The sequence below is a fragment of the Ciconia boyciana genome, chromosome 3 (genome assembly GCF_034638445.1).
Source record: "Ciconia boyciana chromosome 3, ASM3463844v1, whole genome shotgun sequence".
Taxonomy (NCBI): Eukaryota; Metazoa; Chordata; class Aves; order Ciconiiformes; family Ciconiidae; genus Ciconia; species Ciconia boyciana.
In genome coordinates, this window is record NC_132936.1 from 117,314,354 (window position 1) to 117,320,353 (window position 6,000).

The window sequence follows — 6,000 nt, forward strand, 5'->3', positions numbered from 1 at the left end:
CCAAACCTCCTTACACAACTTGGAGAGAAGTCTGTCAGCCTTTCTGAAAGCCTAATAAATATACGTATATTTGTATTCATGAACACACATGAATTTCAGTGCATTCTGCACATCTTTTAATAGTATCCCAAATCTCATATGCCCACTGAGGATACACCTTCTCCGCGAAGTTAGCATGAGCGATGACCATGCAGACTAGGCTTGCTGGGATGAAAGCAATCTGACAAGGAAGCTATATACGAGTTATCTGTGTTTCTCATCAGCCTTGCTTAGCCACATGTGGTGTTACAATCCAGCATGTTCTGTAAGTCCTTGGACGGTGCTGAGCAGAACCAGACTGTGCTACTTTCTCAGCAAACTGTATAATGCAGACTGTAGAAAAGCAAGAACAGTTGAATAGCTTAGAGTAATGCCACCACCCTCCCCTTATATAGTCTCTTTCATAATGCCATCTCAAAATGCTCTCCTCACACGGGAAAACAGGCGAGGAAAAAAGTAATGTGACTACAAAGAAAGAACAGGACAGCTGCATCCCCACTGCAAAGCACTGTGGGTAGACTACAAGGCCAGGGTAAAACAGCATCTGACTTTCATATTATTATATTTTGTATTGGTTTCTTTTGCCCTCTCCAGCTGAAGACACCTGAACAGTAGATTTAAAAAAAAAAAAAAAAAGGCAGCTTTAGTTGAGCTTCACTTCTTTAAATACAAGAATAAGATCATCTGAAAAAAGTTACCTCAAAAAGCCCCATCACTGAACAACATATTGTTATTTGAATGCATGTATGCACAAGTTATTTAAAATAATACACAAGTGTAAATGTTTTGTCAAAAATTGGAAAGCAATTTATCTCCCTATAGACAAACTATCTTAAAAGCAATATTTCACATTTATTCAGGTACTGAATAAAACAATTAAATGAAACACGTGTGATATACCCAATGTACCAAATGCACTTCCTCTCATCCGGAAATCTAACTTCCCAATGATGAACACTAATTTGAAATTGGAAGGCAGCTTCTGTGCTGGAAGAACAGACCTTCCTACAGCCATTTAGGTCATTATGCGTCAAGTTCTTCCATGCCAGGGGTCATAGAATCATTTGGAAACAATTACCAAAGCAGTAAAAATACACGTCAGAAAAGAAAAGGCCTTGTAGTTAGTTGCCCACACTATCACACAAGATGAGGGCGAAATCTCTTCGTACTCTTTTTTTTTCAGGCATCAGCATTACAGTGCGCATTATCCCCTTGGAAAATGGTGAAATATGAGCATCTCATATAGCTCCACAGAGGTGCATGCAACTGAACAAAGATCAAGGAGCCCCGGAAGGCATTCCAGCTAGAAGTCTGTCAAAGGCAGAGGCTGCAGAATAGCAACATTTTGAGGAAAGGCAGAAGAACCGCACCAGCCAGAGCAAAAATCATAACACTAAGGTCCTGACTTTACGAAAGGAGTTTGACAGAAGCTTACGGCAATCTGCGTCAACAGCAAGTTTCCCTGTGCAGGCTCTCCACTTGCTATCTTCAGTGGGGTTAGGCTAAACTTGTTAATCTGAAATTAATTTTCTAAAAATGTGATTTTTCATGAGAATCATGTCTTTCTGAAGCCTTACCAAAGCCCTGAGCAACTGCAAGTAGCTATGAAAGAGCCAAATAAAAATATTTAATAATGTTGACACTATGCAAAAAGCTGAGACCAGGGATCATCCAAAATCAGGCACAGCATACCTCATAGCAAGTCTTATCGAGCGGTCTTGACATAGGATACCAATCCACTAGCGGGAGGCAGTAAGTCACTTTGCAGGGCAAGTACTCAGCAAACAAGACCATCCAAACTTTACTTTGGTGAGCAACAGAGAGCAACAAACCCATGTTTGTTGATAGTTCTTGTCGTGTTAATACCTGCCCAACAGAAGCTCAAGTGAAACGGATCACCTCTACTCACATCACTTCCTTTTCATCCCTCAAATAGCTTCCATTTAGAAGAAGAATAAATATTTCTAGAAATGTAAAAAACAGTATAGTTATGCTACATTTAGAATGCAAAAAAATAAAAGGAAGGCCTTACACCACTGCTTACAGTAACTCTGTAAAACTGATGGGAGCTCTCTGCCATATTGCAAAGCACCAGATATGCTACTCCAACTCTAATGACCTATCTTAAAAACATGCACCTCCATATCCAAAGTGGCTCCTTTTTTTGTTTTAAGAACCAGATTAATAGTTGAAATATCCTAGCTTTTTCTCTATCTAAAGATGAGTATTTTGGAACATCTGATCAGTAAATGGATCTGCCATTTTTTACTACGAGGGAAATACATTAAGGATTCTTTACCTTTTGAAAAGAATGCTCGGATCTTTTTTCAAAACCTAGCACCTAGGTGAAGTGGGTGCAAAAAGTTAAAAATATGGGGAAGACAAATCTTAGATGTGCTGGTAAATATTTCTTTGGACTTAATCATATGAGGCCCCAGAAATATGTATGTAGAACATCCATTCATACTCACCCTTTCTCTCTTTATGCTACATTCATAAAATAAGATGAGGAATAAACCAAATAAAGTATAAAAAAACCAAACCAACCAAACAAAAAAAACCCCAAACCACAAAACAAAACAGAAACCAGAAGAAAAGTGAGCCTCCCAATTGGAAGGATGATAATATGTTTGTGACCCTTCACTCTTCTTGAGAAACTTGCAGCTCCTCATTTCCCCAAAAGTCTGAAGAAGGAAAGCAGAAGTGGCTTCTACACAGCGTTGCTGCCCCAAAAGAAGAAACGATACCGACATGATTCCATTTCCCAACTTCTTCCCACTCAAACTGCCGAAGAGCAAGTCTGAGGTCTGTTTTCTCCACTCTCTAGTGGCTCCTGACACTTCTCAGGCAAACAATATTCCTGTTCAACCTTGGAAATGTACATCCCCTCCTCCTCCCATGAAGTTTGTGCTGTCAACAGGAAGGCAAAATTCCTGCACGCATGTGCCAGACTCCTACTACAGAGAAAGACAGTACTGAAGGCACAGGGGCACCCAAGACAGATCCTATTGCTGGCAAATGGATGGGAGAGGTAGAGCTGCTTCTCAGCATGCAGCCTTCAGACCTCACTGGTGAGGCTGCCCACACGATGCACAGCAGCTTTTGCTTAGACAGCCATAGATCTCCTGTCAATTAGTTCATTTTAGGCATTGTTTTCCCACCCAACAGAAGCACCATCCTACGCCCAGAGGATTTCAAGGGAACTATAGCTTTTGTCTATACTACAGTTTGCGAAAGTCACACTGGCTCTCAGGCTAAAGTAGCAATTACTGCAGCCACTACAACAATTAACATACTGCAGTCAGGTTTTTTAGTAAGAGCAATTTTTCCACAGGGCCGCAAAACAGCTGTGGTTGCACAGGGCCACAGCTGCGCAGAAGTCCATAGGACTCCTTCTTGCTCAGGACTCCATCAGATAAGGTATAGGTAAGACAGTAAAGTCAATACACCACTTGCGCTTTAAAACTCTCAAAAACATACAGGCAAATCTGTAAACAAGTAAATATTTTTATGTACATTAAAATAGGTACTTTACACGTTTGGGATCACTCGATGGTCTGCAACAGAAATCCTAAGTACTTAGAAAATATAACAAAAATGGAGAAGGAAAGGAGAATCAATAAAATACCAAGGCCAAAACTGGGCAGTCAAAGAGAGAGAAAGTTAATTTTTTGTTGAAAGTGCAGGAGGTCAGTATTTTACAAACACATATGGGTATTGCTCTCAGCAGGACATGCTGTGTTCAAAAAATTACACTAAGGAAAGGTAAGAAATTATGTTTGTCTATGCACACAAGTTTAGGATCGTCTATAAACCCAGGAACCATCGCAGTCCTAAATGGTTTTTCAAACCAACAAATCCTTTAGCTCTCCACATCCCAGTCCATCCCGGTTGCCATTAACACAGGTGTTACGTGCCAGCGTTACAGAGAAAAACCCCAAATACTTGCTCCAAACAGTACTTCCCCACACCAGCACCGACTGCTTATAAAAGCCGTGCCTGATGAGCGTGGCACCACCATGCAAAGAGCCGGCCGTACCTTGGCGAGAACACGCTGGGAGTATCTCGGGGAGGCCGTCGTCATATCTCTCCCCGTCACATCGTACGGAAAACTGCCGGGTCTCCTCAGAGCTTGGGGACAGCGCGTCAGTGACCTGCAGGAGAGAGCCCACATGAGACACGGGCACTACGGCCGTGCTTCGGGCGGCCCAGGAAAGCCTGGCTTAACGCTGACACTTCCACACACGCTCAACGCCTCCCTTGCCAAGCACAGGCACCGATTTCAGACAGCACCCGTATCCCACCGGGGGGTTACCATGGAAATACAAAACGTAAATTTGTGGAAAAAGGGGAGAACCGGGCGGCGCCCCCTGCGCCTCGAAGTTGGCACCCCTTCCCTCACGCCCTCCTCTCCTCTATACGGCCCAGGCCGCCCCCCGCCACTCGCCCCGCGGAGAGCCCGGGCCGCAAAGACAAAAGGCACCCAGGAAAATTCAACTTTCCCGGCCGCTCTCCGGCAGAGCCCCCCGGCCGCGGGCTGAGGCGAAGAGGCACCTGCGCCGGCGGCCTAGAGCCGGGCGGCCGGGAAAGCTCCCCGCTGCCTACCTGCGGCGCCAGGCGGGCGGCGCGGCCTAGCGCGGCGCCTCCGCGGCGACACGTCGCTCCCCCCCGCGCAGGGCGGCGCGGCGCAGGAAGCGGCCCAAGCGGCGGCGGCAGCGGCGGCGGCGGCGGGAGGGGCCGAGGCACCGCCTCTCCCCGCCGCCCGGGGGAGGAGCCGCCGCCGCAGCCGGCGGAAGGGGCTGCTCCTGCCCGGCCGCGTTGGGCGTTGCGGTTCCGTCCCCCCAGGAGCGGCTCCGGCTCTTGCTGCGAGGCCCGCCCGGGGGGGGGGCGGGCTGCGGGGCTGAGGTGCTGCCGTCCCATCCGGGGCGGGGGGGACCCGCAGTGCCCGCCGGCGTCGCGGGGAGCGAGAGGCTCCGCAGTGCCCCACGGCCGCGGCGCCGCCATTTGAGAGGCCCCACGAGTGCCCCATGGCTGAGCTGCCACCATTTGAGAGTCCCTACAAATGCCCCGCTGCTACAGCACCACCATCCTCGGGTGTGAGAGGCCCCACGAGAGCTCCACGGCCAAGGTGCTGCCATTTGTCAGGCCCCACAGACAGGGTGCCGCCATTTGAGGGTCCCCACGAGTGCCCCACAGCTACAGCACTGCCATTTGAGAGGCCCCACAAGTGCCCCACAGCTACAGCACTGCCATCCTGGGGTGTGAGAGGCCCCATGAGTGCTCCACAGCCAAGCCACTGCCATTTGAGAGACCCCATGTGTACCCCATGGCTGAGGCACCGCCATCTGAGAGGCCCCAGAAGTGCCCCACAGCCAAGGTGCTGCCATTTGACAGGCCCCACAGACAAGGGTCTGCCATTTGAGAGGCCCCGCAAGTGTCCCACAGCTACAGCACTGCCATGCCAGGGTGTGAGAGTCCCCACAAGTGCCCCACAGCCAAGGCACCACCATCCTGGAGCACAAGGGGTTCCACAAATGTGCCCCAACACAGGGAGCAGGGTCTCCATGGCACCATGGAGGCCTTATGGCTTCCCTCCATGCCAGCGGTGAGCAGGGGAGGGGAGCTGCAGCAGCCAGGCTCTGTGACAGCAGCTGCTCCTGCACGGGTTTCAGCCACGGTCGCTGCGCTGCACAGCAGTGGGGAAGTCATGCCAGGTGGCCACAGTCATGCTCAGAGACTTTAATCAGGCATCGTGCACAGCAACCCACTGGCTGGTAACTGAGTATTCAGACATATTTTAGGCTGTAATTCTTCATCAGGCCACAAAAGATGCTGAAATACAGGGACACGTTAGGTCCCAATTAAGCAATAACAGCCTCATGCCTGATCGTGCCTTAAACACACTTAAATTCTCGGCTGTAGCCCTGTGGCAGTCAACAAAAGTTATCAAAACACAGGGAG

At 48.6% G+C, this 6,000-nt stretch overlaps 1 protein-coding gene across 3 annotated transcripts in view; it reads right to left on the bottom strand.

Moving 5' to 3' along the window:
* The window catches only part of VPS54 (VPS54 subunit of GARP complex), a 53,635-nt gene extending 48,831 nt beyond the window's left edge, over positions 1–4,804 (bottom strand). For all 3 annotated transcript variants that reach the window (XM_072857339.1, XM_072857338.1, XM_072857337.1), the window contains exons 1-2: positions 4,645–4,804; positions 4,079–4,193 (exon numbers count right to left, since the gene is read on the bottom strand). The gene's annotated coding sequence lies outside the window, so the exon portion shown is untranslated. The remainder of the gene's footprint in view (positions 1–4,078; positions 4,194–4,644) is intronic.
* Between the last annotated feature and the right edge of the window lie 1,196 nt (positions 4,805–6,000).